We start from the raw sequence: 25,172 nt of genomic DNA, 5'->3' as shown, positions 1-25,172 counted from the left end.
CCCATCCAGCCTGCTGGTTCCTTTCACTTCTAAAAGGCCTAGGCTCGCTGTTTGACGGAAGTGTTGGGAGAGGTAATTGGAATCTCCCGGCACACAAGACTAGTGCCTCCAAGCTCATTCCAGCGATAGCCTAGTAATTCCTGGGGTAGACAGGTGCTACATACTAAGTTCCATACGTGAGAATGTAGCTGAACGCCTTGTCCAAAAGCATCTTACTTCTGAGAGTTGAGCTCACCCTCAGTCCCTCACAGTTCCACACTGCCTGCAGAGTGAGTTTCGCAGGTCTTCACCAGAGACGTTTGCCACAGGCTTCTGAGACGCAAGTTAACAATGCAGACCTGGAGGGTATCTCCAGGTGCAGTAGAGTGGTAATCTGGGAACCTCCTTACTCAGAATACTGCTACCTTCACACTGTCATAAGAATGCAGCTAGTTGAGAGCTGGCTTCAAGGCATGCTTCCCTGTGAGAGCTGAGGACAGGGCAGGACCCTCCCGCATCCTGCCTGACTGTAGACTTACCTGCTAACCTCCTTCTGTTAGTGGCTGGGATAGTTTGTGGGAAAAGCATGTGTAAGCATTGGGCCTGAACTCCCGTGTATCTGAGTTGAATACAGCGATTTCCAAAGTCCTTCTTCAATAGGAGTGTAGCTAGGTTCCAACTCCCATGTCCGAGTGGGTAGCAGACATCTGCCACCCATGCATACACACTTCTGAGAGTTGAGCTTATGGACTGTAACCCAACATCCTGCCTGCCGCTACCTTTCGCTTCCAAAAGGCCTAGGCTCGCTGCTTGACGCAAGTGTTGGGAGAGGTAACTGGAATCTCCCGGCACACAAGACGAGTGCCTCCAAGCTCAATCAAGCGATTTCCTAGTAATTCCTGGGGTAGACTGGTGCTACATACTAAGTTCCATACGTGAGTAGGTAGTTGAACGCCTTGTCCAAAAACATCTTACTTCTGAGAGTTGAGCTCACCCTCAGTCCCTTACAGTTCCACACTGCCTGCAGAGTGAGTTTCGGACGTCTTCACCAGAGACGTTTGCCAGAGGCTTCTGAGACGCAAGTTAACAATGCAGACCTGGAGGGTATCTCCAGGTGCAGTAGAGTGGTAATCTGGGAACCTCCTTACTCAGAATACTGCTACCTTCACACTGCCATAAGAATGCAGCTAGTTGAGAGCTGGCTTCTAGGCATGCTTCCCTGGGAGTGCTGAGGACAGGGCAGAACCCACCCGCATCCTGCCTGACTGTAGGCGCAGCTGCTAACATCCTAATGTTAGTGGCTGAGAGAGGTTGCGGGAAAAGCATGTGTAAGCATTGGGCCTGAACTCCTGTGTATCTGAGTTGAATACAGCGATTTCCAATGGCCTTCTTCAATCAGAGTGTAGGTAGTTTCCAACTCCCATGTCAGAGTGGGTAGCAGACATCTGTCTCCCCTGCATACACACTTCTGAGAGTTGAGCTTAAGGCCTGTACCTCCCCATCCAGCCTGCTGGTTCCTTTCACTTCTAAAAGGCCTAGGCTCGCTGTTTGACGGAAGTGTTGGGAGAGGTAATTGGAATCTCCCGGCACACAAGACTAGTGCCTCCAAGCTCATTCCAGCGATAGCCTAGTAATTCCTGGGGTAGACAGGTGCTACATACTAAGTTCCATACGTGAGAATGTAGCTGAACGCCTTGTCCAAAAGCATCTTACTTCTGAGAGTTGAGCTCACCCTCAGTCCCTCACAGTTCCACACTGCCTGCAGAGTGAGTTTCGCAGGTCTTCACCAGAGACGTTTGCCACAGGCTTCTGAGACGCAAGTTAACAATGCAGACCTGGAGGGTATCTCCAGGTGCAGTAGAGTGGTAATCTGGGAACCTCCTTACTCAGAATACTGCTACCTTCACACTGTCATAAGAATGCAGCTAGTTGAGAGCTGGCTTCAAGGCATGCTTCCCTGTGAGAGCTGAGGACAGGGCAGGACCCTCCCGCATCCTGCCTGACTGTAGACTTACCTGCTAACCTCCTTCTGTTAGTGGCTGGGATAGTTTGTGGGAAAAGCATGTGTAAGCATTGGGCCTGAACTCCCGTGTATCTGAGTTGAATACAGCGATTTCCAAAGTCCTTCTTCAATAGGAGTGTAGCTAGGTTCCAACTCCCATGTCCGAGTGGGTAGCAGACATCTGCCACCCATGCATACACACTTCTGAGAGTTGAGCTTATGGCCTGTAACCCAACATCCTGCCTGCCGCTACCTTTCGCTTCCAAAAGGCCTAGGCTCGCTGCTTGACGCAAGTGTTGGGAGAGGTAACTGGAATCTCCCGGCACACAAGACGAGTGCCTCCAAGCTCAATCAAGCGATTTCCTAGTAATTCCTGGGGTAGACTGGTGCTACATACTAAGTTCCATACGTGAGTAGGTAGTTGAACGCCTTGTCCAAAAACATCTTACTTCTGAGAGTTGAGCTCACCCTCAGTCCCTCACAGTTCCACACTGCCTGCAGAGTGAGTTTCGGACGTCTTCACCAGAGACGTTTGCCAGAGGCTTCTGAGACGCAAGTTAACAATGCAGACCTGGAGGGTATCTCCAGGTGCAGTAGAGTGGTAATCTGGGAACCTCCTTACTCAGAATACTGCTACCTTCACACTGCCATAAGAATGCAGCTAGTTGAGAGCTGGCTTCTAGGCATGCTTCCCTGGGAGTGCTGAGGACAGGGCAGAACCCACCCGCATCCTGCCTGACTGTAGGCGCAGCTGCTAACATCCTAATGTTAGTGGCTGAGAGAGGTTGCGGGAAAAGCATGTGTAAGCATTGGGCCTGAACTCCTGTGTATCTGAGTTGAATACAGCGATTTCCAATGGCCTTCTTCAATCAGAGTGTAGGTAGTTTCCAACTCCCATGTCAGAGTGGGTAGCAGACATCTGTCTCCCCTGCATACACACTTCTGAGAGTTGAGCTTAAGGCCTCTACCTCCCCATCCAGCCTGCTGGTTCCTTTCACTTCTAAAAGGCCTAGGCTCGCTGTTTGACGGAAGTGTTGGGAGAGGTAATTGGAATCTCCCGGCACACAAGACTAGTGCCTCCAAGCTCATTCCAGCGATTGCCTATTAATTCGTGTGGTAGACAGGTGCTACATACTAAGTTCCATACGTGAGAACGTAGCTGAACGCCTTGTCCAAAAGCATCTTACTTCTGAGAGTTGAGCTCACCCTCAGTCCCTCACAGTTCCACACTGCCTGCAGAGTGAGTTTCGCAGGTCTTCACCAGAGACGTTTGCCACAGGCTTCTGAGACGCAAGTTAACAGTGCAGACCTGGAGGGTATCTCCAGGTGCAGTAGAGTGGTAATCTTGGAACCTCCTGACTCAGAATACTGCTACCTTCACACTGCCATAAGAATGCAGCTAGTTGAGAGCTGGCTTCTAGGCATGCTTCCCTGGGAGTGCTGAGGACAGGGCAGAACCCACCCGCATCCTGCCTGACTGTAGGCGCAGCTGCTAACATCCTAATGTTAGTGGCTGAGAGAGGTTGCGGGAAAAGCATGTGTAAGCATTGGGCCTGAACTCCTGTGTATCTGAGTTGAATACAGCGATTTCCAATGGCCTTCTTCAATCAGAGTGTAGGTAGTTTCCAACTCCCATGTCAGAGTGGGTAGCAGACATCTGTCTCCCCTGCATACACACTTCTGAGAGTTGAGCTTAAGGCCTGTACCTCCCCATCCAGCCTGCTGGTTCCTTTCACTTCTAAAAGGCCTAGGCTCGCTGTTTGACGGAAGTGTTGGGAGAGGTAATTGGAATCTCCCGGCACACAAGACTAGTGCCTCCAAGCTCATTCCAGCGATAGCCTAGTAATTCCTGGGGTAGACAGGTGCTACATACTAAGTTCCATACGTGAGAATGTAGCTGAACGCCTTGTCCAAAAGCATCTTACTTCTGAGAGTTGAGCTCACCCTCAGTCCCTCACAGTTCCACACTGCCTGCAGAGTGAGTTTCGCAGGTCTTCACCAGAGACGTTTGCCACAGGCTTCTGAGACGCAAGTTAACAATGCAGACCTGGAGGGTATCTCCAGGTGCAGTAGAGTGGTAATCTCGGAACCGCCTTACTCAGAATACTGCTACCTTCACACTGTCATAAGAATGCAGCTAGTTGAGAGCTGGCTTCTAGGCATGCTTCCCTGTGAGAGCTGAGGACAGGGCAGGACCCTCCCGCATCCTGCCTGACTGTAGACTTACCTGCTAACCTCCTTCTGTTAGTGGCTGGGATAGTTTGTGGGAAAAGCATGTGTAAGCATTGGGCCTGAACTCCCGTGTATCTGAGTTGAATACAGCGATTTCCAAAGTCCTTCTTCAATAGGAGTGTAGCTAGGTTCCAACTCCCATGTCCGAGTGGGTAGCAGACATCTGCCACCCATGCATACACACTTCTGAGAGTTGAGCTTATGGCCTGTAACCCAACATCCTGCCTGCCGCTACCTTTCGCTTCCAAAAGGCCTAGGCTCGCTGCTTGACGCAAGTGTTGGGAGAGGTAACTGGAATCTCCCGGCACACAAGACGAGTGCCTCCAAGCTCAATCAAGTGATTTCCTAGTAATTCCTGGGGTAGACTGGTGCTACATACTAAGTTCCATACGTGAGTAGGTATTTGAACGCCTTGTCCAAAAACATCTTACTGCTGAGAGTTGAGCTGACCCTCAGTCCCTCACAGTTCCACACTGCCTGCAGAGTGAGTTTCGCACGTCTTCACCAGAGACGTTTGCCAGAGGCCTCTGAGACGCAAGTTAACAATGCAGACCTGGAGGGTATCTCCAGGTGCAGTAGAGTGGTAATCTGGGAACCTCCTGTCTCAGAATACTGCTACCTTGACCCTGCCATAAGTATGCAGCTAGTTGACCGCTGGCTTCAAGACATGCTTCCCTGTGAGAGCTAAGGACAGGGCACAACCCTCCCGCATCCTGCTTGACTGAAGAAGGACCTGCTAACGTCCTCATGTTAGTGGCAGGGAAAGGTTGTGAGAAAAGCATGTGGAATCGTTGTGCCTGAACCCACGTGTATCTGAGTTGAATACAGCGATTTCCAAAGTCCTTTTTCATCAGAGTGTAGTAGGTTCCCACTCGCATGTACGAGTGGGTAGCAGACATCTGCCTCCCATGCATACACACTTCTGAGAGTAGAGCTTATGGCCTGTATCCCTACCTCCTGCCTGCAGCTAGCTTTCGCTTCCAAAAGGCCTAGGCTCGCTGCTTGACGCAAGTGTTGGGAGAGGTAACTGGAATTTCCCGGCACACAAGACGAGTGCCTCCAAGCTCAATCAAGCGATTTCCTAGTAATTCCTGGGGTAGACTGGTGCTACATACTAAGTTCCATACGTGAGAATGTAGCTGAACGCCTTGTCCAAAAGCATCTTACTTCTGAGAGTTGAGCTCACCCTCAGTCCCTCACAGTTCCACACTGCCTGCAGAGTGAGTTTCGGACGTCTTCACCAGAGACGTTTGCCAGAGGCTTCTGAGACGCAAGTTAACAATGCAGACCTGGAGGGTATCTCCAGGTGCAGTAGAGTGGTAATCTGGGAACCTCCTTACTCAGAATACTGCTACCTTCACACTGCCATAAGAATGCAGCTAGTTGAGAGCTGGCTTCTAGGCATGCTTCCCTGGGAGTGCTGAGGACAGGGCAGAACCCACCCGCATCCTGCCTGACTGTAGGCGCAGCTGCTAACATCCTAATGTTAGTGGCTGAGAGAGGTTGCGGGAAAAGCATGTGTAAGCATTGGGCCTGAACTCCTGTGTATCTGAGTTGAATACAGCGATTTCCAATGGCCTTCTTCAATCAGAGTGTAGGTAGTTTCCAACTCCCATGTCAGAGTGGGTAGCAGACATCTGTCTCCCCTGCATACACACTTCTGAGAGTTGAGCTTAAGGCCTGTACCTCCCCATCCAGCCTGCTGGTTCCTTTCACTTCTAAAAGGCCTAGGCTCGCTGTTTGACGGAAGTGTTGGGAGAGGTAATTGGAATCTCCCGGCACACAAGACTAGTGCCTCCAAGCTCATTCCAGCGATTGCCTATTAATTCGTGTGGTAGACAGGTGCTACATACTAAGTTCCATACGTGAGAACGTAGCTGAACGCCTTGTCCAAAAGCATCTTACTTCTGAGAGTTGAGCTCACCCTCAGTCCCTCACAGTTCCACACTGCCTGCAGAGTGAGTTTCGCAGGTCTTCACCAGAGACGTTTGCCACAGGCTTCTGAGACGCAAGTTAACAGTGCAGACCTGGAGGGTATCTCCAGGTGCAGTAGAGTGGTAATCTTGGAACCTCCTGACTCAGAATACTGCTACCTTCACACTGCCATAAGAATGCAGCTAGTTGAGAGCTGGCTTCTAGGCATGCTTCCCTGGGAGTGCTGAGGACATGGCAGAACCCACCCGCATCCTGCCTGACTGTAGGCGCAGCTGCTAACATCCTAATGTTAGTGGCTGAGAGAGGTTGCGGGAAAAGCATGTGTAAGCATTGGGCCTGAACTCCTGTGTATCTGAGTTGAATACAGCGATTTCCAATGGCCTTCTTCAATCAGAGTGTAGGTAGTTTCCAACTCCCATGTCAGAGTGGGTAGCAGACATCTGTCTCCCCTGCATACACACTTCTGAGAGTTGAGCTTAAGGCCTGTACCTCCCCATCCAGCCTGCTGGTTCCTTTCACTTCTAAAAGGCCTAGGCTCGCTGTTTGACGGAAGTGTTGGGAGAGGTAATTGGAATCTCCCGGCACACAAGACTAGTGCCTCCAAGCTCATTCCAGCGATAGCCTAGTAATTCCTGGGGTAGACAGGTGCTACATACTAAGTTCCATACGTGAGAATGTAGCTGAACGCCTTGTCCAAAAGCATCTTACTTCTGAGAGTTGAGCTCACCCTCAGTCCCTCACAGTTCCACACTGCCTGCAGAGTGAGTTTCGCAGGTCTTCACCAGAGACGTTTGCCACAGGCTTCTGAGACGCAAGTTAACAATGCAGACCTGGAGGGTATCTCCAGGTGCAGTAGAGTGGTAATCTCGGAACCGCCTTACTCAGAATACTGCTACCTTCACACTGTCATAAGAATGCAGCTAGTTGAGAGCTGGCTTCTAGGCATGCTTCCCTGTGAGAGCTGAGGACAGGGCAGGACCCTCCCGCATCCTGCCTGACTGTAGACTTACCTGCTAACCTCCTTCTGTTAGTGGCTGGGATAGTTTGTGGGAAAAGCATGTGTAAGCATTGGGCCTGAACTCCCGTGTATCTGAGTTGAATACAGCGATTTCCAAAGTCCTTCTTCAATAGGAGTGTAGCTAGGTTCCAACTCCCATGTCCGAGTGGGTAGCAGACATCTGCCACCCATGCATACACACTTCTGAGAGTTGAGCTTATGGCCTGTAACCCAACATCCTGCCTGCCGCTACCTTTCGCTTCCAAAAGGCCTAGGCTCGCTGCTTGACGCAAGTGTTGGGAGAGGTAACTGGAATCTCCCGGCACACAAGACGAGTGCCTCCAAGCTCAATCAAGTGATTTCCTAGTAATTCCTGGGGTAGACTGGTGCTACATACTAAGTTCCATACGTGAGTAGGTATTTGAACGCCTTGTCCAAAAACATCTTACTGCTGAGAGTTGAGCTGACCCTCAGTCCCTCACAGTTCCACACTGCCTGCAGAGTGAGTTTCGCACGTCTTCACCAGAGACGTTTGCCAGAGGCCTCTGAGACGCAAGTTAACAATGCAGACCTGGAGGGTATCTCCAGGTGCAGTAGAGTGGTAATCTGGGAACCTCCTGTCTCAGAATACTGCTACCTTGACCCTGCCATAAGTATGCAGCTAGTTGACCGCTGGCTTCAAGACATGCTTCCCTGTGAGAGCTAAGGACAGGGCACAACCCTCCCGCATCCTGCTTGACTGTAGAAGGAGCTGCTAACGTCCTCATGTTAGTGGCAGGGAAAGGTTGTGAGAAAAGCATGTGGAATCGTTGTGCCTGAACCCACGTGTATCTGAGTTGAATACAGCGATTTCCAAAGTCCTTTTTCATCAGAGTGTAGTAGGTTCCCACTCGCATGTACGAGTGGGTAGCAGACATCTGCCTCCCATGCATACACACTTCTGAGAGTTGAGCTTATGGCCTGTATCCCTACCTCCTGCCTGCAGCTAGCTTTCGCTTCCAAAAGGCCTAGGCTCGCTGCTTCACTGAAGTGTTGGGAGAGGTAACTGGAATCTCCCGGAAACAAGACTAGTGCCTCCAAGCTCAATCCAGCGATTTCCCAGTAATTCCTGGGGTAGACTGGTGCTACATACTAAGTTCCATATGTGAGAAGGTAGCTGAACGCCTTGTCCAATAACATCTTACTGCTGAGAGTTGAGCTCACCCTCAGTCCCTCACAGTTCCACACTGCCTGCAGAGTGAGTTTCGCACGTCTTCACCAGAGACGTTTCCCAGAGGCCTCTGAGACGCAAGTTAACAATGCAGACCTGGAGGGTATCTCCAGGTGCAGTAGAGTGGTAATCTGGGAACCTCCTTACTCAGAATACTGCTACCTTCACACTGTCATAAGAATGCAGCTAGTTGAGAGCTGGCTTCAAGGCATGCTTCCCTGTGAGAGCTGAGGACAGGGCAGGACCCTCCCGCATCCTGACTGACTGTAGACTTACCTGCTAACCTCCTTCTGTTAGTGGCTGGGATAGTTTGTGGGAAAAGCATGTGTAAGCATTGGGCCTGAACTCCCGTGTATCTGAGTTGAATACAGCGATTTCCAAAGTCCTTATTCAATAGGAGTGTAGCTAGGTTCCAACTCCCATGTCCGAGTGGGTAGCAGACATCTGCCACCCATGCATACACACTTCTGAGAGTTGAGCTTATGGCCTGTAACCCAACATCCTGCCTGCCGCTACCTTTCGCTTCCAAAATGCCTAGGCTCGCTGCTTGACGCAAGTGTTGGGAGAGGTAACTGGAATCTCCCGGCACACAAGACGAGTGCCTCCAAGCTCAATCAAGCGATTTCCTAGTAATTCCTGGGGTAGACTGGTGCTACATACTAAGTTCCATACGTGAGTAGGTAGTTGAACGCCTTGTCCAAAAACATCTTACTTCTGAGAGTTGAGCTCACCCTCAGTCCCTCACAGTTCCACACTGCCTGCAGAGTGAGTTTCGGACGTCTTCACCAGAGACGTTTGCCAGAGGCTTCTGAGACGCAAGTTAACAATGCAGACCTGGAGGGTATCTCCAGGTGCAGTAGAGTGGTAATCTGGGAACCTCCTGACTCAGAATACTGCTACCTTCACACTGCCATAAGAATGCAGCTAGTTGAGAGCTGGCTTCTAGGCATGCTTCCCTGGGAGTGCTGAGGACAGGGCAGAACCCACCCGCATCCTGCCTGACTGTAGGCGCAGCTGCTAACATCCTAATGTTAGTGGCTGAGAGAGGTTGCGGGAAAAGCATGTGTAAGCATTGGGCCTGAAATCCTGTGTATCTGAGTTGAATACAGCGATTTCCAATGGCCTTCTTCAATCATTGTGTAGCTAGTTTCCAACTCCCATGTCAGAGTGGGTAGCAGACATCTGTCTCCCCTGCATACACACTTCTGAGAGTTGAGCTTAAGACCTGTACCTCCCCATCCAGCCTGCTGGTTCCTTTCACTTCTAAAAGGCCTAGGCTCGCTGTTTGACGGAAGTGTTGGGAGAGGTAATTGGAATCTCCCGGCACACAAGACTAGGGCCTCCAAGCTCATTCCAGCGATTGCCTAGTAATTCGTGTGGTAGACTGGTGCTACATACTAAGTTCCATACGTGAGAAGGTAGCTGAACGCCTTGTCCAAAAGCATCTTACTTCTGAGAGTTGAGCTCACCCTCAGTCCCTCACAGTTCCACACTGCCTGCAGAGTGAGTTTTGCAGGTCTTCACCAGAGACGTTTGCCACAGGCTTCTGAGACGCAAGTTAACAATGCAGACCTGGAGGATATCTCCAGGTGCAGTAGAGTGGTAATCTTGGAACCTCCTGACTCAGAATACTGCTACCTTCACACTGCCATAAGAATGCAGCTAGTTGAGAGCTGGCTTCTAGGCATGCTTCCCTGGGAGTTCTGAGGACATGGCAGAACCCACCCGCATCCTGCCTGACTGTAGGCGCAGCTGCTAACATCCTAATGTTAGTGGCTGAGAGAGGTTGCGGGAAAAGCATGTGTAAGCATTGGGCCTGAACTCCTGTGTATCTGAGTTGAATACAGTGATTTCCAATTGCCTTCTTCAATCAGAATGTAGGTAGTTTCCAACTCCCATGTCAGAGTGGGTAGCAGACATCTGTCTCCCTTGCATACACACTTCTGAGAGTTGAGCTTAAGGCCTGTACCTCCCCATCCAGCCTGCTGGTTCCTTTCACTTCTAAAAGGCCTAGGCTCGCTGTTTGACGGAAGTGTTGGGAGAGGTAATTGGAATCTCCCGGCACACAAGACTAGTGCCTCCAAGCTCATTCCAGCGATTGCCTAGTAATTCCTGGGGTAGACAGGTGCTACATACTAAGTTCCATACGTGAGAATGTAGCTGAACGCCTTGTCCAAAAGCATCTTACTTCTGAGAGTTGAGCTCACCCTCAGTCCCTCAGAGTTCCACACTGCCTGCAGAGTGAGTTTCGCACGTCTTCACCAGAGACGTTTGCCAAAGTCTTCTGAGACGCAAGTTAACAATGCAGACCTGGAGGGTATCTCCAGGTGCAGTAGAGTGGTAATCTCGGAACCGCCTTACTCAGAATACTGCTACCTTCGCACTGTCATAAGAATGCAGCTAGTTGAGAGCTGGCTTCTAGGCATGCTTCCCTGTGAGAGCTGAGGACAGGGCAGAACCCTCCCGCATCCTGCCTGACTGTAGGCGCAGCTGCTAACATCCTAATGTTAGTGGCTGGGATAGGTTGTGGGAAAATCATGTGTAAGCATTGGGCCTGAACTCCCGAGTATCTGAGTTGAATACAGCGATTTCCAACATCCTTCTTCAATAGGAGTGTAGCTAGGTTCCAACTCCCATGTCCGAGTGGGTAGCAGACATCTGCCTCCCATGCATACACACTTCTGAGAGTTGAGCTTATGGCCTGTAACCCTACATCGTGCCTGCCGCTACCTTTCGCTTCCAAAAGGCCTAGGCTTGCTGCTTGACGCAAGTGTTGGGAGAGGTAATTGGAATCTCCCGGCACACAAGACGAGTGCCTCCAAGCTCAATCAAGCGATTGCCTAGTAATTCCTGGGGTAGACTGGTGCTACATACGAAGTTCCATACGTGAGTAGGTATTTGAACGCCTTGTCCAAAAACATCTTACTGCTGAGAGTTGAGCTAACCCTCAGTCCCTCACAGTTCCACACTGCCTGCAGAGTGAGTTTCGCACGTCTTCACCAGAGACGTTTGCCAGAGGCCTCTGAGACGCAAGTTAACAATGCAGACCTGGAGGGTATCTCCAGGTGCAGTAGAGTGGTAATCTGGGAACCTCCTGTCTCAGAATACTGCTACCTTGACCCTGCCATAAGTATGCAGCTAGTTGACCGCTGGCTTCAAGACATGCTTCCCTGTGAGAGCTAAGGACAGGGCACAACCCTCCCGCATCCTGCTTGACTGTAGAAGGAGCTGCTAACGTCCTCATGTTAGTGGCAGGGAAAGGTTGTGAGAAAAGCATGTGGAATCGTTGTGCCTGAACCCACGTGTATCTGAGTTGAATACAGCAATTCCAAAGTCCTTTTTCATCAGAGTGTAGTAGGTTCCCACTCGCATGTACGAGTGCGTAGCGGACATCTGCCTCCCATGCATACACACTTCTGAGAGTTGAGCTTATGGCCTGTATCCCTACCTCCTGCCTGCAGCTAGCTTTCGCTTCCAAAAGGCCTAGGCTCGCTGCTTGACGCAAGTGTTGGGAGAGGTAACTGGAATCTCCCGGCACACAAGACGAGTGCCTCCAAGCTCAATCAAGCGATTTCCTAGTAATTCCTGGGGTAGACTGGTGCTACATACTAAGTTCCATTCGTGAGTAGGTAGTTGAACGCCTTGTCCAAAAACATCTTACTTCTGAGAGTTGAGCTCACCCTCAGTCCCTCACAGTTCCACACTGCCTGCAGAGTGAGTTTCGGACGTCTTCACCAGAGACGTTTGCCAGAGGCTTCTTAGACGCAAGTTAACAATGCAGACCTGGAGGGTATCTCCAGGTGTAGTAGAGTGGTAATCTGGGAACCTCCTTACTCAGAATACTGCTACCTTCACACTGCCATAAGAATGCAGCTAGTTGAGAGCTGGCTTCTAGGCATGCTTCCCTGGGAGTGCTGAGGACAGGGCAGAACCCACCCGCATCCTGCCTGACTGTAGGCGCAGCTGCTAACATCCTAATGTTAGTGGCTGAGAGAGGTTGCGGGAGAAGCATGTGTAAGCATTGGGCCAGAACTCCTGTGTATCTGAGTTGAATACAGCGATTTCCAATGGCCTTCTTCAATCAGAGTGTAGCTAGTTTCCAACTCCCATGTCAGAGTGGGTAGCAGACATCTGTCTCCCCTGCATACACACTTCTGAGAGTTGAGCTTAAGGCCTGTACCTCCCCATCCAGCCTGCTGGTTCCTTTCACTTCTAAAAGGCCTAGGCTCGCTGTTTGACGGAAGTGTTGGGAGAGGTAATTGGAATCTCCCGGCACACAAGACTAGGGCCTCCAAGCTCATTCCAGCGATTGCCTAGTAATTCGTGTGGTAGACTGCTGCTACATACTAAGTTCCATACGTGAGAAGGTAGCTGAACGCCTTGTCCAAAAGCATCTTACTTCTGAGAGTTGAGCTCACCCTCAGTCCCTCACAGTTCCACACTGCCTGCAGAGTGAGTTTTGCAGGTCTTCACCAGAGACGTTTGCCACAGGCTTCTGAGACGTAAGTTAACAATGCAGACCTGGAGGGTATCTCCAGGTGCAGTAGAGTGGTAATCTTGGAACCTCCTGACTCAGAATACTGCTACCTTCACACTGCCATAAGAATGCAGCTAGTTGAGAGCTGGCTTCTAGGCATGCTTCCCTGGGAGTGCTGAGGACATGGCAGAACCCACCCGCATCCTGCCTGACTGTAGGCGCAGCTGCTAACATCCTAATGTTAGTGGCTGAGAGAGGTTGCGGGAAAAGCATGTGTAAGCATTGGGCCTGAACTCCTGTGTATCTGAGTTGAATACAGCGATTTCCAATGGCCTTCTTCAATCAGAGTGTAGGTAGTTTCCAACTCCCATGTCAGAGTGGGTAGCAGACATCTGTCTCCCCTGCATACACACTTCTGAGAGTTGAGCTTAAGGCCTGTACCTCCCCATCCAGCCTGCTGGTTCCTTTCACTTCTAAAAGGCCTAGGCTCGCTGTTTGACGGAAGTGTTGGGAGAGGTAATTGGAATCTCCCGGCACACAAGACTAGTGCCTCCAAGCTCATTCCAGCGATAGCCTAGTAATTCCTGGGGTAGACAGGTGCTACATACTAAGTTCCATACGTGAGAATGTAGCTGAACGCCTTGTCCAAAAGCATCTTACTTCTGAGAGTTGAGCTCACCCTCAGTCCCTCACAGTTCCACACTGCCTGCAGAGTGAGTTTCGCAGGTCTTCACCAGAGACGTTTGCCACAGGCTTCTGAGACGCAAGTTAACAATGCAGACCTGGAGGGTATCTCCAGGTGCAGTAGAGTGGTAATCTCGGAACCGCCTTACTCAGAATACTGCTACCTTCACACTGTCATAAGAATGCAGCTAGTTGAGAGCTGGCTTCTAGGCATGCTTCCCTGTGAGAGCTGAGGACAGGGCAGAACCCTCCCGCATCCTGCCTGACTGTAGGCGCAGCTGCTAACATCCTAATGTTATTGGCTGGGATAGGTTGTGGGAAAAGCATGTGTAAGCATTGGGCCTGAACTCCCGAGTATCTGAGTTGAATACAGCGATTTCCAACATCCTTCTTCAATAGGAGTGTAGCTAGGTTCCAACTCCCATATCCGAGTTGGTAGCAGACATCTGCCTCCCATGCATACACACTTCTGAGAGTTGAGCTTATGGCCTGTAACCCTACATCGTGCCTGCCGCTACCTTTCGCTTCCAAAAGGCCTAGGCTCGCTGCTTGACGCAAGTGTTGGGAGAGGTAATTGGAATCTCCCGGCACACAAGACGAGTGCCTCCAAGCTCAATCAAGCGATTTCCTAGTAATTCCTGGGGTAGACTGGTGCTACATACTAAGTTCCATACGTGAGTAGGTATTTGAACGCCTTGTCCAAAAACATCTTACTGCTGAGAGTTGAGCTGACCCTCAGTCCCTCACAGTTCCACACTGCCTGCAGAGTGAGTTTCGCACGTCTTCACCAGAGACGTTTGCCAGAGGCCTCTGAGACGCAAGTTAACAATGCAGACCTGGAGGGTATCTCCAGGTGCAGTAGAGTGGTAATCTGGGAACCTCCTGTCTCAGAATACTGCTACCTTGACCCTGCCATAAGTATGCAGCTAGTTGACCGCTGGCTTCAAGACATGCTTCCCTGTGAGAGCTAAGGACAGGGCACAACCCTCCCGCATCCTGCTTGACTGTAGAAGGAGCTGCTAACGTCCTCATGTTAGTGGCAGGGAAAGGTTGTGAGAAAAGCATGTGGAATCGTTGTGCCTGAACCCACGTGTATCTGAGTTGAATACAGCAATTTCCAAAGTCCTTTTTCATCAGAGTGTAGTAGGTTCCCACTCGCATGTACGAGTGCGTAGCAGACATCTGCCTCCCATGCATACACACTTCTGAGAGTTGAGCTTATGGCCTGTATCCCTACCTCCTGCCTGCAGCTAGCTTTCGCTTCCAAAAGGCCTAGGCTCGCTGCTTGACGCAAGTGTTGGGAGAGGTAACTGGAATCTCCCGGCACACAAGACGAGTGCCTCCAAGCTCAATCAAGCGATTTCCTAGTAATTCCTGGGGTAGACTGGTGCTACATACTAAGTTCCATTCCTGAGTAGGTAGTTGAACGCCTTGTCCAAAAACATCTTACTGCTGAGAGTTGAGCTCACCCTCAGTCCCTCACAGTTCCACACTGCCTGCAGAGTGAGTTTCGGACGTCTTCACCAGAGACGTTTGCCAGAGGCTTCTGAGACGCAAGTTAACAATGCAGACCTGGAGGGTATCTCCAGGTGCAGTAGAGTGGTAATCTGGGAACCTCCTTACTCAGAATACTGCTACCTTCACACTGCCATAAGAATGCAGCTAGTTGAGAGCTGGCTTCTAGGCATGCTTCCCTGGGAGTGCTGAGGACAGGGCAGAACCCACCCGCATCCTGCCTGACTGTAGGCGCAGCTGCTAACATCCTAATGTTAGTGGCTGAGAGAGGTTGCGGGAGAAGCATGTGTAAGCATTGGGCCAGAACTCCTGTGTATCTGAGTTGAATACAGCGATTTCCAATGGCCTTCTTCAATCAGAGTGTAGCTAGTTTCCAACTCCCATGTCAGAGTGGGTAGCAGACATCTGTCTCCCCTGCATACACACTTCTGAGAGTTGAGCTTAAGGCCTGTACCTCCCCATCCAGCCTGCTGGTTCCTTTCACTTCTAAAAGGCCTAGGCTCGCTGTTTGACGGAAGTGTTGGGAGAGGTAATTGGAATCTCCCGGCACACAAGACTAGGGCCTCCAAGCTCATTCCAGCGATTGCCTAGTAATTCGTGTGGTAGACTGCTGCTACATACTAAGTTCCATACGTGAGAAGGTAGCTGAACGCCTTGTCCAAAAGCATCTTACTTCTGAGAGTTGAGCTCACCCTCAGTCCCTCACAGTTCCACACTGCCTGCAGAGTGAGTTTCGCAGGTCTTCACCAGAGACGTTTGCCACAGGCTTCTGAGACGCAAGTTAACAATGCAGACCTGGAGGGTATCTCCAGGTGCAGTAGAGTGGTAATCTTGGAACCTCCTGACTCAGAATACTGCTACCTTCACACTGCCATAAGAATGCAGCTAGTTGAGAGCTGGCTTCTAGGCATGCTTCCCTGGGAGTGCTGAGGACATGGCAGAACCCACCCGCATCCTGCCTGACTGTAGGCGCAGCTGCTAACATCCTAATGTTAGTGGCTGAGAGAGGTTGCGGGAAAAGCATGTGTAAGCATTGGGCCTGAACTCCTGTGTATCTGAGTTGAATACAGCGATTTCCAATGGCCTTCTTCAATCAGAGTGTAGGTAGTTTCCAACTCCCATGTCAGAGTGGGTAGCAGACATCTGTCTCCCCTGCATACACACTTCTGAGAGTTGAGCTTAAGGCCTGTACCTCCCCATCCAGCCTGCTGGTTCCTTTCACTTCTAAAAGGCCTAGGCTCGCTGTTTGACGGAAGTGTTGGGAGAGGTAATTGGAATCTCCCGGCACACAAGAATAGTGCCTCCAAGCTCATTCCAGCGATAGCCTAGTAATTCCTGGGGTAGACAGGTGCTACATACTAAGTTCCATACGTGAGAATGTAGCTGAACGCCTTGTCCAAAAGCATCTTACTTCTGAGAGTTGAGCTCACCCTCAGTCCCTCACAGTTCCACACTGCCTGCAGAGTGAGTTTCGCAGGTCTTCACCAGAGACGTTTGCCACAGGCTTCTGAGACGCAAGTTAACAATGCAGACCTGGAGGGTATCTCCAGGTGCAGTAGAGTGGTAATCTCGGAACCGCCTTACTCAGAATACTGCTACCTTCACACTGTCATAAGAATGCAGCTAGTTGAGAGCTGGCTTCTAGGCATGCTTCCCTGTGAGAGCTGAGGACAGGGCAGAACCCTCCCGCATCCTGCCTGACTGTAGGCGCAGCTGCTAACATCCTAATGTTATTGGCTGGGATAGGTTGTGGGAAAAGCATGTGTAAGCATTGGGCCTGAACTCCCGAGTATCTGAGTTGAATACAGCGATTTCCAACATCCTTCTTCAATAGGAGTGTAGCTAGGTTCCAACTCCCATATCCGAGTGGGTAGCAGACATCTGCCTCCCATGCATACACACTTCTGAGAGTTGAGCTTATGGCCTGTAACCCTACATCGTGCCTGCCGCTACCTTTCGCTTCCAAAAGGCCTAGGCTCGCTGCTTGACGCAAGTGTTGGGAGAGGTAATTGGAATCTCCCGGCACACAAGACGAGTGCCTCCAAGCTCAATCAAGCGATTTCCTAGTAATTCCTGGGGTAGACTGGTGCTACATACTAAGTTCCATACGTGAGTAGGTATTTGAACGCCTTGTCCAAAAACATCTTACTGCTGAGAGTTGAGCTGACCCTCAGTCCCTCACAGTTCCACACTGCCTGCAGAGTGAGTTTCGCACGTCTTCACCAGAGACGTTTGCCAGAGGCCTCTGAGACGCAAGTTAACAATGCAGACCTGGAGGGTATCTCCAGGTGCAGTAGAGTGGTAATCTGGGAACCTCCTGTCTCAGAATACTGCTACCTTGACCCTGCCATAAGTATGCAGCTAGTTGACCGGTGGCTTCAAGACATGCTTCCCTGTGAGAGCTAAGGACAGGGCACAACCCTCCCGCATCCTGCTTGACTGTAGAAGGAGCTGCTAACGTCCTCATGTTAGTGGCAGGGAAAGGTTGTGAGAAAAGCATGTGGAATCGTTGTGCCTGAACCCACGTGTATCTGAGTTGAATACAGCAATTTCCAAAGTCCTTTTTCATCAGAGTGTAGTAGGTTCCCACTCGCATGTACGAGTGCGTAACAGACATCTGCCTCCCATGCATACACACTTCTGAGAGTTGAGCTTATGGCCTGTATCCCTACCTCCTGCCTGCAGCTAGCTTTCGCTTCCAAAAGGCCTAGGCTCGCTGCTTGACGCAAGTGTTGGGAGAGGTAACTGGAATCTCCCGGCACACAAGACGAGTGCCTCCAAGCTCAATCAACCGATTTCCTAGTAATTCCTGGGGTAGACTGGTGCTACATACTAAGTTCCATTCCTGAGTAGGTAGTTGAACGCCTTGTCCAAAAACATCTTACTGCTGAGAGTTGAGCTCACCCTCAGTCCCTCACAGTTCCACACTGCCTGCAGAGTGAGTTTCGGACGTCTTCACCAGAGACGTTTGCCAGAGGCTTCTGAGACGCAAGTTAACAATGCAGACCTGGAGGGTATCTCCAGGTGCAGTAGAGTGGTAATCTGGGAACCTCCTTACTCAGAATACTGCTACCTTCACACTGTCATAAGAATGCAGCTAGTTGAGAGCTGGCTTCTAGGCATGCTTCCCTGGGAGTGCTGAGGACAGGGCAGAACCCACCCGCATCCTGCCTGACTGTAGGCGCAGCTGCTAACATCCTAATGTTAGTGGCTGAGAGAGGTTGCGGGAAAAGCATGTGTAAGCATTGGGCCAGAACTCCTGTGTATCTGAGTTGAATACAGCGATTTCCAATGGCCTTCTTCAATCAGAGTGTAGGTAGTTTCCAACTCCCATGTCAGAGTGGGTAGCAGACATCTGTCTCCCCTGCATACACACTTCTGAGAGTTGAGCTTAAGGCCTGTACCTCCCCATCCAGCCTGCTGGTTCCTTTCACTTCTAAAAGGCCTAGGCTCGCTGTTTGACGGAAGTGTTGGGAGAGGTAATTGGAATCTCCCGGCACACAAGACTAGGGCCTCCAAGCTCATTCCAGCGATTGCCTAGTAATTCGTGTGGTAGACTGCTGCTACATACTAAGTTCCATACGTGAGAAGGTAGCTGAACGCCTTGTCCAAAAGCATCTTACTTCTGAGAGTTGAGCTCACCCTCAGTCCCTCAAAGTTCCACACTGCCTGCAGAGTGAGTTTCGCAGGTCTTCACCAGAGACGTTTGCCACAGGCTTCTGAGACGCAAGTTAACAATGCAGACCTGGAGGGTATCTCCAGGTGCAGTAGAGTGGTAATCTTGGAACCTCCTGACTCAGAATACTGCTACCTTCACACTGCCATAAGAATGCAGCTAGTTGAGAGCTGGCTTCTAGGCATGCTTCCCTGGGAGTGCTGAGGACATGGCAGAACCCACCCGCATCCTGCCTGACTGTAGGCGCAGCTGCTAACATCCTAATGTTAGTGGCTGAGAGAGGTTGCGGGAAAAGCATGTGTAAGCATTGGGCCTGAACTCCTGTGTATCTGAGTTGAATACAGCGATTTCCAATGGCCTTCTTCAATCAGAGTGTAGGTAGTTTCCAACTCCCATGTCAGAGTGGGTAGCAGACATCTGTCTCCCCTGCATACACACTTCTGAGAGTTGAGCTTAAGGCCTGTACCTCCCCATCCAGCCTGCTGGTTCCTTTCACTTCTAAAAGGCCTAGGCTCGCTGTTTGACGGAAGTGTTGGGAGAGGTAATTGGAATCTCCCGGCACACAAGACTAGTGCCTCCAAGCTCATTCCAGCGATAGCCTAGTAATTCCTGGGGTAGACAGGTGCTACATACTAAGTTCCATACGTGAGAATGTAGCTGAACGCCTTGTCCAAAAGCATCTTACTTCTGAGAGTTGAGCTCACCCTCAGTCCCTCACAGTTCCACACTGCCTGCAGAGTGAGTTTCGCAGGTCTTCACCAGAGACGTTTGCCACAGGCTTCTGAGACGCAAGTTAACAATGCAGACCTGGAGGGTATCTCCAGGTGCAGTAGAGTGGTAATCTCGGAACCGCCTTACTCAGAATACTGCTACCTTCACACTGTCATAAGAATGCAGCTAGTTGAGAGCTGGCTTCTAGGCATGCTTCCCTGTGAGAGCTGAGGACAGGGCAGAACCCTCCCGCATCCTGCCTGACTGTAGGCGCAGCTGCTAACATCCTAATGTTATTGGCTGGGATAGGTTGTGGGAAAAGCATGTGTAAGCATTGGGCCTGAACTCCCGAGTATCTGAGTTGAATACAGCGATTTCCAACATCCTTCTTCAATAGGAGTGTAGCTAGGTTCCAACTCCCATATCCGAGTGGGTAGCAGACATCTGCCTCCCATGCATACACACTTCTGAGAGTTGAGCTTATGGCCTGTAACCCTACATCGTGCCTGCCGCTACCTTTCGCTTCCAAAAGGCCTAGGCTCGCTGCTTGACGCAAGTGTTGGGAGAGGTAATTGGAATCTCCCGGCACACAAGACGAGTGCCTCCAAGCTCAATCAAGCGATTTCCTAGTAATTCCTGGGGTAGACTGGTGCTACATACTAAGTTCCATACGTGAGTAGGTATTTGAACGCCTTGTCCAAAAACATCTTACTGCTGAGAGTTGAGCTGACCCTCAGTCCCTCACAGTTCCACACTGCCTGCAGAGTGAGTTTCGCACGTCTTCACCAGAGACGTTTGCCAGAGGCCTCTGAGACGCAAGTTAACAATGCAGACCTGGAGGGTATCTCCAGGTGCAGTAGAGTGGTAATCTGGGAACCTCCTGTCTCAGAATACTGCTACCTTGACCCTGCCATAAGTATGCAGCTAGTTGACCGGTGGCTTCAAGACATGCTTCCTTGTGAGAGCTAAGGACAGGGCACAACCCTCCCGCATCCTGCTTGACTGTAGAAGGAGCTGCTAACGTCCTCATGTTAGTGGCAGGGAAAGGTTGTGAGAAAAGCATGTGGAATCGTTGTGCCTGAACCCACGTGTATCTGAGTTGAATACAGCAATTTCCAAAGTCCTTTTTCATCAGAGTGTAGTAGGTTCCCACTCGCATGTACGAGTGCGTAGCAGACATCTGCCTCCCATGCATACACACTTCTGAGAGTTGAGCTTATGGCCTGTATCCTTACCTCCTGCCTGCAGCTAGCTTTCGCTTCCAAAAGGCCTAGGCTCGCTGCTTGACGCAAGTGTTGGGAGAGGTAACTGGAATCTCCCGGCACACAAGACGAGTGCCTCCAAGCTCAATCAAGCGATTTCCTAGTAATTCCTGGGGTAGACTGGTGCTACATACTAAGTTCCATTCCTGAGTAGGTAGTTGAACGCCTTGTCCAAAAACATCTTACTGCTGAGAGTTGAGCTCACCCTCAGTCCCTCACAGTACCACACTGCCTGCAGAGTGAGTTTCGGACGTCTTCACCAGAGACGTTTGCCAGAGGCTTCTGAGACGCAAGTTAACAATGCAGACCTGGAGGGTATCTCCAGGTGCAGTAGAGTGGTAATCTGGGAACCTCCTTACTCAGAATACTGCTACCTTCACACTGCCATAAGAATGCAGCTAGTTGAGAGCTGGCTTCTAGGCATGCTTCCCTGGGAGTGCTGAGGACAGGGCAGAACCCACCCGCATCCTGCCTGACTGTAGGCGCAGCTGCTAACATCCTAATGTTAGTGGCTGAGAGAGGTTGCGGGAAAAGCATGTGTAAGCATTGGGCCAGAACTCCTGTGTATCTGAGTTGAATACAGCGATTTCCAATGGCCTTCTTCAATCAGAGTGTAGGTAGTTTCCAACTCCCATGTCAGAGTGGGTAGCAGACATCTGTCTCCCCTGCATACACACTTCTGAGAGTTGAGCTTAAGGCCTGTACCTCCCCATCCAGCCTGCTGGTTCCTTTCACTTCTAAAAGGCCTAGGCTCGCTGTTTGACGGAAGTGTTGGGAGAGGTAATTGGAATCTCCCGGCACACAAGACTAGGGCCTCCAAGCTCATTCCAGCGATTGCCTAGTAATTCGTGTGGTAGACTGCTGCTACATACTAAGTTCCATACGTGAGAAGGTAGCTGAACGCCTTGTCCAAAAGCATCTTACTTCTGAGAGTTGAGCTCACCCTCAGTCCCTCACAGTTCCACACTGCCTGCAGAGTGAGTTTCGCAGGTCTTCACCAGAGACGTTTGCCACAGGCTTCTGAGACGCAAGTTAACAATGCAGACCTGGAGGGTATCTCCAGGTGCAGTAGAGTGGTAATCTTGGAACCTCCTGACTCAGAATACTGCTACCTTCACACTGCCATAAGAATGCAGCTAGTTGAGAGCTGGCTTCTAGGCATGCTTCCCTGGGAGTGCTGAGGACATGGCAGAACCCACCCGCATCCTGCCTGACTGTAGGCGCAGCTGCTAACATCCTAATGTTAGTGGCTGAGAGAGGTTGCGGGAAAAGCATGTGTAAGCATTGGGCCTGAACTCCTGTGTATCTGAGTTGAATACAGCGATTTCCAATGGCCTTCTTCAATCAGAGTGTAGGTAGTTTCCAACTCCCATGTCAGAGTGGGTAGCAGACATCTGTCTCCCCTGCATACACACTTCTGAGAGTTGAGCTTAAGGCCTGTACCTCCCCATCCAGCCTGCTGGTTCCTTTCACTTCTAAAAGGCCTAGGCTCGCTGTTTGACGGAAGTGTTGGGAGAGGTAATTGGAATCTCCCGGCACACAAGACTAGTGCCTCCAAGCTCATTCCAGCGATAGCCTAGTAATTCCTGGGGTAGACAGGTGCTACATACTAAGTTCCATACGTGAGAATGTAGCTGAACGCCTTGTCCAAAAGCATCTTACTTCTGAGAGTTGAGCTCACCCTCAGTCCCTCACAGTTCCACACTGCCTGCAGAGTGAGTTTCGCAGGTCTTCACCAGAGACGTTTGCCACAGGCTTCTGAGACGCAAGTTAACAATGCAGACCTGGAGGGTATCTCCAGGTGCAGTAGAGTGGTAATCTCGGAACCGCCTTACTCAGAATACTGCTACCTTCACACTGTCATAAGAATGCAGCTAGTTGAGAGCTGGCTTCTAGGCATGCTTCCCTGTGAGAGCTGAGGACAGGGCAGAACCCTCCCGCATCCTGCCTGACTGTAGGCGCAGCTGCTAACATCCTAATGTTATTGGCTGGGATAGGTTGTGGGAAAAGCATGTGTAAGCATTGGGCCTGAACTCCCGAGTATCTGAGTTGAATACAGCGATTTCCAACATCCTTCTTCAATAGGAGTGTAGCTAGGTTCCAACTCCCATATCCGAGTGGGTAGCAGACATCTGCCTCCCATGCATACACACTTCTGAGAGTTGAGCTTATGGCCTGTAACCCTACATCGTGCCTGCCGCTACCTTTCGCTTCCAAAAGGCCTAGGCTCGCTGCTTGACGCAAGTGTTGGGAGAGGTAATTGGAATCTCCCGGCACACAAGACGAGTGCCTCCAAGCTCAATCAAGCGATTTCCTAGTAATTCCTGGGGTAGACTGGTGCTACATACTAAGTTCCATACGTGAGTAGGTATTTGAACGCCTTGTCCAAAAACATCTTACTGCTGAGAGTTGAGCTCACCCTCAGTCCCTCACAGTTCCACACTGCCTGCAGAGTGAGTTTCGGACGTCTTCACCAGAGACGTTTGCCAGAGGCTTCTGAGACGCAAGTTAACAATGCAGACCTGGAGGGTATCTCCAGGTGCAGTAGAGTGGTAATCTTGGAACCTCCTGACTCAGAATACTGCTACCTTCACACTGCCATAAGAATGCAGCTAGTTGAGAGCTGGCTTCTAGGCATGCTTCCCTGGGAGTGCTGAGGACAGGGCAGAACCCACCCGCATCCTGCCTGACTGTAGGCGCAGCTGCTAACATCCTAATGTTAGTGGCTGAGAGAGGTTGCGGGAAAAGCATGTGTAAGCATTGGGCCAGAACTCCTGTGTATCTGAGTTGAATACAGCGATTTCCAATGGCCTTCTTCAATCAGAGTGTAGGTAGTTTCCAACTCCCATGTCAGAGTGGGTAGCAGACATCTGTCTCCCCTGCCTACACACTTCTGAGAGTTGAGCTTAAGGCCTGTACCTCCCCATCCAGCCTGCTGGTTCCTTTCACTTCTAAAAGGCCTAGGCTCGCTGTTTGACGGAAGTGTTGGGAGAGGTAATTGGAATCTCCCGGCACACAAGACTAGGGCCTCCAAGCTCATTCCAGCGATTGCCTAGTAATTCGTGTGGTAGACTACTGCTACATACTAAGTTCCATACGTGAGAAGGTAGCTGAACGCCTTGTCCAAAAGCATCTTACTTCTGAGAGTTGAGCTCACCCTCAGTCCCTCACAGTTCCACACTGCCTGCAGAGTGAGTTTCGCAGGTCTTCACCAGAGACGTTTGCCACAGGCTTCTGAGACGCAAGTTAACAATGCAGACCTGGAGGGTATCTCCAGGTGCAGTAGAATGGTAATCTTGGAACCTCCTGACTCAGAATACTGCTACCTTCACACTGCCATAAGAATGCAGCTAGTTGAGAGCTGGCTTCTAGGCATGCTTCCCTGGGAGTGCTGAGGACATGGCAGAACCCACCCGCATCCTGCCTGACTGTAGGCGCAGCTGCTAACATCCTAATGTTAGTGGCTGAGAGAGGTTGCGGGAAAAGCATGTGTAAGCATTGGGTCTGAACTCCTGTGTATCTGAGTTGAATACAGCGATTTCCAATGGCCTTCTTCAATCAGAGTGTAGGTAGTTTCCAACTCCCATGTCAGAGTGGGTAGCAGACATCTGTCTCCCCTGCATACACACTTCTGAGAGTTGAGCTTAAGGCCTGTATCTCCCCATCCAGCCTGCTGGTTCCTTTCACTTCTAAAAGGCCTAGGCTCGCTGTTTGACGGAAGTGTTGGGAGAGGTAATTGGAATCTCCCGGCACACAAGACTAGTGCCTCCAAGCTCATTCCAGCGATAGCCTAGTAATTCCTGGGGTAGACAGGTGCTACATACTAAGTTCCATACGTGAGAATGTAGCTGAACGCCTTGTCCAAAAGCATCTTACTTCTGAGAGTTGAGCTCACCCTCAGTCCCTCACAGTTCCACACTGCCTGCAGAGTGAGTTTCGCAGGTCTTCACCAGAGACGTTTGCCACAGGCTTCTGAGACGCAAGTTAACAATGCAGACCTGGAGGGTATCTCCATGTGCAGTAGAGTGGTAATCTCGGAACCGCCTTACTCAGAATACTGCTACCTTCACACTGTCATAAGAATGCAGCTAGTTGAGAGCTGGCTTCTAGGCATGCTTCCCTGTGAGAGCTGAGGACAGGGCAGAACCCTCCTGCATCCTGCCTGACTGTAGACGTACCTGCTAACTTCTTTCTGTTAGTGGCTGGGATAGGTTGTGGGAAAAGCATGTGTAAGCATTGGGCCTGAACTCCCGAGTATCTGAGTTGAATACAGCGATTTCCAACATCCTTCTTCAATAGGAGTGTAGCTAGGTTCCAACTCCCATGTCCGAGTGGGTAGCAGACATCTGCCTCCCATGCATACACACTTCTGAGAGTTGAGCTTATGGCCTGTAACCCTACATCGTGCCTGCCGCTACCTTTCGCTTCCAAAAGGCCTAGGCTCGCTGCTTGACGCAAGTGTTGGGAGAGGTAATTGGAATCTCCCGGCACA

This window comes from Canis lupus, chromosome 7, assembly GCF_048164855.1.
Source record: "Canis lupus baileyi chromosome 7, mCanLup2.hap1, whole genome shotgun sequence".
NCBI lineage: Eukaryota > Metazoa > Chordata > Mammalia > Carnivora > Canidae > Canis > Canis lupus.
The sequence above is the reverse complement of the archived record's forward strand: the minus strand, read 5'-3'. Positions refer to the sequence as shown.